The sequence below is a fragment of the Daphnia pulicaria genome, chromosome 8 (genome assembly GCF_021234035.1).
Source record: "Daphnia pulicaria isolate SC F1-1A chromosome 8, SC_F0-13Bv2, whole genome shotgun sequence".
Taxonomy (NCBI): Eukaryota; Metazoa; Arthropoda; class Branchiopoda; order Diplostraca; family Daphniidae; genus Daphnia; species Daphnia pulicaria.
Genome location: NC_060920.1, coordinates 9,798,801 through 9,808,143, shown reverse-complemented (window position 1 = coordinate 9,808,143; position 9,343 = coordinate 9,798,801). Strand labels below are relative to the sequence as shown.

Here is a 9,343-nt window from a genome sequence, read left to right as displayed (position 1 = left end):
AGAGATCCGCATTGAAATTTGTTTTCTTTTTTAACAAATATCAAATGGAAAAACGTGACTAAATCGACCAGCGGCGGATTGAAATATTACAAAAAAACACACACAAAAAACGCAAAAGCCTTTTAGGTTAGAGTCTTTAAATAAACTGACGTTTTCAGGTGAGTAAAAGTTGACGTCACACTGGTGTAGGGCGGCCGGGTGGGGCGTTTGTTAAACCGGAAAACGTCTAATTTATGATCGACTTACAATAACAGAGCATTGCCAACCTTTTTTTTGTTCTCTGTACAGGAATGAAAGAAATGATTTGCGTATAAAAAAATTGTTTACGTAAAAATATCCTCAACTGTCTATTCCCGAATGAGAGAAAAATGATTCACGGAAAAACCCCCTAGTTGCAACCGAAAATTACGCCACGCAATTTCATTTTAAATACACACCCCTGGAGAAAAAGAAAAAGAACTCGGGACTTTTAACCATTCAAACAGCGAAATTGAATAAATTGAAACGTCCTTTCAGAGAATTGGCAATTTCGCACTTGTGAGGAAAGAAGAAAAAAGAAAAGAGAAAATTGGCCATCCGCGTGATATTCAAATAGAATAAGAGAGTGAACGCGGGCGCTCGCGCCGATGGAAAAAAAGAGAAAAGAGACGCGAGGGAAATGGACGATCAATCAAACAGGTACGCCATGGCGCCCCGTCTCGCTCTTTTTTTTCTTCTTCTTCTCTCTCTTTCTTTTTTCCTTCTCTTTCGAAATTCAATTAAACGTTCACCGCCACCACCACCACCAAACCTCAAAAACAAAAAAAACCCCACACACGACTTTTTCAAATTTTTTTGTTTTTTTTCAAAACTCCCGCGTGTTGTATTCTCTCCCGGAGAGACCCACGGATGACGTGTCGATGACGACACACGACACGACAGACACAACACAACGCGCTCACCCACGGCACACACACACACAAGGACGAGCAGGGAAAAAAAAATGAAAATGAAAATAGCGTTTTGTTTTCCACGTAGAAAAATATTTATTTTTTGTGGTTGTTTTGACTGACACGACACGCATGGCATGACGTTCATTTTTTTTTCTCCCGGTGGTGTGGGCCTCACTTGCGAATGCAAATGTCTCCCATCGATACACCGGCCTCTCCAACACAAAAAGAACTTGGGCAAAAAAATAAAGAATGAAAAAAAAGTGGTCATGTTGTTGTTGTTGTTTGCTTGTAGCGCAAAATATGAAATTGATGGCCACCCAAGCGGTCGCCCACCTGCACCACCACCACCAGTGTACCACAGTCGACGTAGGGTATCCACCACCGCCTACGCGGGTGAAAAAAGACAACGATGGAAGAAGAAGAAGAAGAGTCAACGAGTCAACGAGAGGAGGGTGAATCAAACGTTTTGGGCAGGCGGCCAACTCTCCTCCAGTCGAATCAAAACCCACAAAACATTTCGAAAGTCGACGAGGAGGAACACCCACCGAAAAATCACCCAAGAAATGAAGAAACGATTCATTAAAAATGGAAGAAAAGGAAAACAAGAGAAAACGTGTGAGGGTCCCGACCGTCACGAACCATCCCCGCGTTTCCCCCCCTCTCCTGTTTCTCCTGATTCATCATCTCGTGTGTGTCTAGTCTTGTCACGACCCTCTAATTATCTGTCATGTAATCATCAACAGCAATCATCAAAAGAGACTCTCACCACCATCACCGATCCCCTCGACTCTTAAACGAAACATTTTTCACCTGGCCGTTTGCGTAATCAACTCCGTCATTTAAACTCCCCCAATTCTCCATCGGCCATGAGAGAGTCGACCACAACCCAACTGAAAAATTCCACTTGGTTTTTTTGTTTTGTTTTTTTCTGCGCTAACCAACAAAAAAATTCTAAAATAATAATTTAAAAAAAAAACCCAATGGCGCAATCAGCACTATACATAATCGCGTTGTTTCTCAATTAGTTATCTGTCGTTCTCCCAGTTTTTTCTCCATCATCCGGCGAGGGCATTATTGTGAAACACGAGTATGATCCAACCGGCCGGGCGCAATAAATAACCAAAAAAATGGGGGGGGGGGGGAAACGTGTGGCCGCCTTTCTCGGTCGGGCAGCATCACGGGAGGTGGAGCTCCGTCTCACGACCAGAGATCCGCGGTCCCGATCGATACAATTGCTTCCCCCCAATAATTTACGGGGGAAAACGAGTGCGATCTCGCCCATCTCTGAAAATGATAATTGACTTTTCAAAAATCTCATCATCTGTTTTGAGAGATTCACAAGGGAGGAAAGGGGAGACCGAAACCAATTGGAATAACTATCGAGCGGGGGGAGAAAAACTGGGGCCGGGCGCAATCTTCCAATGGGCAATAACGCAGCCGAACTCTTTTAATCTTTCTCGATGCATCCGACTGTCCCGATGGCTACTAGGCTTAACTGTTACACCCATTTCCATTAGGTCAGTGAGGAGCCGAATATCTAGGCGCAAGTACTACACCATTGCTACCCAAAGGCCAATGACGTCACAGGTGGGAACAAAAAAAGAATCTGAATAAATAACGCAGCGCGTCAAATATAAATCAAACGAACCCGAAAACAAAAAAAACAAAAATGAGAGCGAAAAAAAAAGGGCTGCCCGAAAATGAAGAGCACACAAGCTGTGCTGGAGCCATCACAGACGCCCTGGATTTATCCATCCATCCATCTAGAAAAAAAAAGAAGAAAAAAAGTTCCCGACAGAGCACCGGGATGACTTTTCTCTCCGCGGTGGTGGTGGTGGTGGTGGTGGTGGGGCACATTCAAATTCGGCGCCGTTGATGGAGCGCGTGTCGATGATGATGATGTTCAAATAAATAAATATAAATACATAAATAAATAACATAAATAAATCATGAGTTATTCAAGCCGTGCGCAACCACAACAACAACAACATAGATCTATTTGGCCGTGTGTGTGCCCTCTGCTCTGCTTGGCCGCCCTATCTCTGCCGGGGAGAGCGCGACTAATGCATTATGGAAAGCCGAATCAAGAAAAAGAAAAAGAAAAAAAAAGCCAACGCTCTATATTATATCTATAAATATAAATTCAGAGAGAGAGAGAAGGGAACTCAAATGTTTAATGCATCGCCGGGGCTGCTGCTGCTGCTGCTGCGCCAAGTGCTCACTCACTCACACTGCGGGCGATTGCTCCGCTATTAGAAATGATCATATCGTGTTACCCTTTTGCGTCCGCTTTAATTACAATCATCGCACGTATAATCATCAACATCTTCTTCTTCACCTTTCGGGATCATGATGATAGAAATTTTTTTTTCTCCCCCTCAGAAAAACTCAATCAAACGTGTACATGGGAAAACTCCAGCAGAGCAGCTCAGAGATGTAAAATAGGAATAAGCAAATCACATCATCAAGGCGCAAGAAAAAGTGACCGCGGGACATTTGGTTGTTGTTGTTTCTTTCTTTTATTGTCTTTATTGGCCGTGTTGGTGGTTGCACGCACGAGCGAATCACGCGCGTGCCGCCGCAACAACACCAACAACAACAGCCAGGGCAAAATGCGCAACGTGAACGTGTCGTTTTCTTTTCTTTTCTTTTTTTTTTCGTTCTCGATGTATTTATACAATAAAATGTACAAGTTCCCGCAATAAAAAAAAATAACGAAATAAATTCCCAGACAACAACAACATCAACAACAAAGTGGCGGCTATATATATATACTGTGCGCATATTACATCTATAGAGTCGTTGGCGTTCGAGCGCGTGATCGACTTGCAAATCAAAATGCTAATCGAGTTACACACACACAGAGAAAATCAACATTTCTTTTTTTGTCTTCCTTTTTTCCCATAAGTCGCCTCCCCCCGGGGGTAAAGGGAAAAAGGAAAAATTCCCAAACCAGAAAAACAAAACCAAACAAAAATAAAAAACTGCACGAAAGGTCGTGAGTCCCGAAAGGAGGGGGGGGGGGGGTGAATAACAAATTTTATCAAACGAGCAGAAACCAGTTAAAGAAACAAGAAAAAGACAAAGACAAAAAAATCAAACGCCATTTTGGCAAAAAAATCCGCAGCAGCAGCAGGAGCAGCAGCAGTTACCCTGATAAGGAAGTTGGGGGCAGGAAATTGTAATTTGACATTTTTCCAGGAATCACGCACTAAAAACAATTTAAAAAAAATCCCCCCCCCCCCCAAAAAAAAGCAACCAACGTGTTTGGGATGGTGATTTGCAGCAACTGGGGGGGCAAAGAGATGCCCTTCCACTGATTACAGTCACACACACACACACGTAGAGCGTTGGTGGACCTGGACAAGGTCATAATTATCCATTCGATTCGACGACTGTGTGTCGGGGTGTGTTTTATTGTTGGCCGGCCACGCTTGCCGCCTCTGTCATTATATTATCTCTTTCTCTCTTTCCTAAAACGACACCAATACCAGCACGACCCCTAACCATCTTGCTCCTTCGCCCTCAAGAAAAAACCCCCAATGCGCACCCGGTTCAAAAATTCAAAGTGAATTGTAATCACCGGCAATCAACACGGGCAGCGAGGCCGTTTATTTTCCCAGGGGGAAACAACTCAAAGTCACTTGTTTAATGGTCGCCGATCGGAACCTATAGATCTTGAAGAGCTTTCCTACACGGCTCCACTAGGAGGAGAAAAAGAAAAGAAAAACAGAAAAGAATAGAAAATCTTATCTTTTGGGTTGAATTTCAAAAGTAAGAGCAATAAAAAACGGACTCAAAGGTATACACAACACACACACACGCATATATATAACGTCATAAAAATGACCTTTTATATGTATGTATATGCAGTATATTAATATCCATGCATTATGTATTTTAGATATTCGAGGCTGTGGCGGTGGTAGAGAGAGAGAGAGAGAAAGAGCGCGCGGAATTTGAAAACAGCCCCAAAACGGACACATTGGATTATGTTTGATTTCGTCTGTCACAAATGTCTGTGTGTCTTTTGGCTTTTTTTTTTTTTTTTTTTTGTCTCTTGGTCCGTTTTGTAACTCCCGACAGATAAATTCGACACCGGGGGATGTTGCGGCTGTGGTCCAGTCGCCCGTCTCTCTGTATTGTGTGTGTCGGGCGCCCTTTCCGCCCGCCATCGTTGGCCGGTTGCCCATAAGCAGCGCATTTCTCAATGCTCTCCCGAAAAACTCTTTGGTAATATATACGTAATAATAACGATGGCCAGCCAAAAAAAAAAAAGAAAAAAAGAAACAAAAAAAAAGAATTGTAGGAGGGCAATATTCGCCGCATGTGAGCGGCGGGAGCAACTGACGGCAGCTCGGCGCAACGGCAGCAATGAAGCGGCCGAATGGGGCGGCCAACGGGACCCCGTCACGCGCTTCTCCTTTCCCTCGTTATCTCCCCCCCCCCCCCGTCCCCTCCTTAGCCCGGGCTGTACATTTGCCTCGACGTCACATGTAACGAAAAAACGGAGATAGAGATAGACAAGAGAGAAAGAGAGAGAGAGAGAAAATAAAAGATAAAAAAGAAGCAGGGCAATGGCGGGCGGCTGGAGCTGCGATGGAAGGAAAGGAGACAAGGACGCGATAGGAGCCGGTCGAGAAAATAGCCCATATTATATCCATAAGAGTTGATATAAATCTTGGCGGTACGTCGAATAAATAGAAATGACGACTTTTACACTGGGAATAAAAGTCGCGAAAGTTTTGAATCACCAAAAGGGAACAATCGGTTGTAAAATAAAATGAAAGAAAAAGCAAAATGGGAAATTCTTTTTTTTTCTTTCAAACGTGTGTACTGCCTTCTCTAAAGAAAGATAGTCTTGCATGCGAGCTGGGATAAATTAACCAATGAAAAAAAGATAGTACTTAACTTAACTACAATTTAAAACAATCAAAATTAAAAAATAGAAATCCCCGGAATTTGATTCAAAAGGTGCAAATGACGCACAACTATTGTCACGTGCTTTTGTTTTGTTATTGCGTCACGGAGAAAATACCCATCTTTAAATTATTCTCGGTGGCAACCGAAAAGTTCTGACCATTTTTTGAGTGTCCATTTGAAGGAGGCTGAAAAAAAAAAACGCGTTTGCCCGTGATGTTTGAGCTGCAACAACTCCATTATCCGTTTCAAACTTTTCCTTCCTCCGGGCGGAAGACAATCTACCGTCTAGTTGCAACAAGAGAAACGAAAACGAAGAAGAAGATGAAGAATGCTGCTGCCGGGATGGTTGGACTGATGGGTCTAAACAGAGACTTCCATTTATTTCCACGTTTTTCAAAAATGGCTTTTGGACGTGTTCGTTCTTGTGTGAGTTGTCTACGTTTGTCTCGTCTTCCCTGTCAGATATATTTTTCTATTTCCAACTTTTGTTTTGTTTTGTTTTTTTTTCTCGGGCGGAGTCGGGCGGTCGCCACGGGAAAAAATCGTTTCGTACTGCGTGGCATTGTTGTCATAAAAGACAATAACGGCCACCAACGGGAGGTGGAACAGCCAGCCAGAGCCCAAAGAAGAAGAAACGACGTTGTGTCAAGAAAATCTGATGATTTTTATTTCTATTTGACATTCTCATAAATTTCACCCAGCGTTTTGTGTTGTCTGGCCATTCTTTTAACTGCGACTCCCGACTCGACGAATGATCCCAGCAGCCACTGGCCTGACCGACGACTACACAGACGTTTGCTGTACCTCATCATCACGTAACCTGCCACAGCTTATGGTCTGCTAGTACGTGTCCGTCAAAAATCGACCGAAACAAGAGAAGAAGAAAAAGAAAACGGGCGCCAAATATGCCAAAATAGTCGAGAAACAAAAAACCCAAATCCAGTCACAGTTGATATAGAAAGCGTTGCACAGCATTCCAGCCATTTATTAAGATCCCGAAACGTGCGATTTTTTGTCTCGAAGGCAACCCGTCTTCTAACCTTATTACATTACAATGTGTATCAAACACAGACACACAGACACACACAATAAGACAAGACCAAATTGGAATTCAAATGTCGAGAAATTTCACGAATTCCACGCCACACACAAAAGCTGAACGGGAAACTGAAAAAAAAAAACACAAAACTTCTTTTTGTGTGTTTTGTTTGGCTGTCGAGAGAGAAATTTGAATTTTTTCCCGCCTTGTGGGCACCGGCGAGCGGGAATAGTCTATCGGGACAGATTCACAGTCGTCTTTCATCATCATCAATTTCAATCATTTCGTTGCTTTTGATTCCTTCACCTCTTTTTTGGCCATTTTCACCGAGTCCCAAGACAAAACGGACAGGACCGAGCAGAGACCCCAGACCCCCCAAAAAGAAGAAACTTGTTCTACACGCAACCCAAACACAACCCAAGAGAGTCGGGATTCCAATTAACAAAATGCCGACCCTATAGACCCCCGTTTGGTTTTCCCATCCAGAAATGATATTTCTGTTGTTGTTGTTGTTTTTTTTATTCCAACAAGAAAACAACAGACAGACAATTGCGTGTAATCAGGTGAGTCATTTTTTGTTTAAAAAAAAAGACCCACATACTTTTGATTTTTTTTTTCCAGGGGGAACTTCATTCCCCCCCATCCATCCCCCTTCCAACTACATTCTATCTTCCATGACAGACTATGTGGCCGCGGTTATATGCCGGCCCGCCGGAGCAGGGCAAATAGAGTGGCGCATGTCTAAGCAAACTTTGTAGTACAGCTGCTGGATTCCTCACCAGTGTGTATACTATACGTAATATACGTATGTTGTGTGTATCTACCAATTCGGCATCCAACCGGTTTGTGTTGTCTTTCATCCACACAATTCCCAATCGTGTTCGCCGTCCGTGAAACGTAAAGCGATTTTTACAGACACAATTCAGACACAAGTGCCGCAATCATCACAGACCGCCGCTGGGGGGGGGGGCACTAACCCCCGCCAAATACAAAAACCAAAAGAAAAAGAGAGAAAAACAGAAATGGATTTGAAAAGCTTATCAAATCCTCTTTGAAAATGAGAAAGGCAGTCTCCAAGTTGCAGACGATAAGTGTCTAATCTAAGTAAGTCATAGACTCCCGAGACAACAAACGGGTCGGAGAGTCCAGACAGGCGAAAAACAAAAAACAAAAATGCAAATTTTAAAAAGAAAAAAGGAATTTCAGGAGAGAAAAATGACCCGAAAACGGAACCCCCGTGTGAACAAAAAAATTGGTGGGGAAATTAAAAGGTTCCATTAGATAAGCGCCACCTTCACGCCACGCGATGATGAAACATTTGCAATTAAAAAGAAAAAATAGAGTCGGCACGCGACCTCCGTTCTTCTCCTTCATCTTTCTTTCTTTTTATCTCTCTCCTCTTTTCTAAACATTTCCAGCCGCATCCATCCGATTCCGTCCATCCATTCACGAACCCAAAGAAGAAGAAGAAGAAAAAACACCAACCTCCAAACCTCCGATTCATTGTCAAGAAATCGAGAAAGGCGGCGTTCGTGTAACAAATATTTCAAAACGTTTAATGTAGCCCACACGCCATATTTCATCAAAAAAGATACCCAGAATTTGATATACTGTTATAGAAAAAAGATGATGGTGGTGCGTTGGTATCTACCAGACACACACAAGAGATAGAGGGCGAGCTATCTATCATCCGGCCGAAAGGGGAAACCGAACGGCCGCCCGTCCCGAAAATAGACGCAATGTATAAAAATGCCTTCCTTCCTTCTCTCTTTAGCCCGTACATCCATTCGTGGCACTTTTCTTCATTCTTGCTGCGCACTGGCTCCCGCTGTAGAGAGAGAGAGAGACTCTCGCCATTATATGTGCACACACGTTGATTGTGATTACATACCCAAGACGGGGCCGAGAGATACACGGATCAGCCGCGTGTGCGTGCAACCGCCCAATCGTGGATGAAATTTCACGACACCTCCCTCTTTTCTTCTTCTTCTTCTTCTTCTTCTTCGTCGTTTTTAGTTTTTTCCAACACGTTGTTACGCGTTCAAAGGTTAAGAGACATTCTCCGTGGTGGCTTCATTGCCTACGTTTGTTTTTAAAAAACGTTTCCATGGACAAGAAAAAAATACGAAATTGAACGGCGGAGAAAAAAAAAGGAAAAGAAAGAAAAGTTGCGTTAATCGAACAAAATCAAAGTTCTCCTCCTACTTTTCTCTAATCAATATGATTACGTTCGCCAAGTACGACCGCCGCGGATGTTTTTGATGTTAGAAAGTCGAGTCCCGAGAATAAAAATGGGGGAAAAACGGGAGGAGGAGGGCAAAAAAAATTGCCGCACAAAATTCGGCGGCGACTTTTTTTTTTTTAAATAAACAGATTACACGAAAACCCTAGTAAAATATCCCGCGGGATTAATTCACGAAAAAAAAGAAGAAGAAAAACAAACGATAAA

The 9,343-nt window shown here is 43.0% G+C and overlaps 1 protein-coding gene across 1 annotated transcript in view; it reads left to right on the top strand.

The window, feature by feature from the left end:
* LOC124311939 overlaps positions 1 to 9,343 on the top strand; it is a 178,248-nt gene that overhangs the window by 58,063 nt on the left and 110,842 nt on the right. The gene's annotated exons all lie outside the window — the stretch shown is intronic.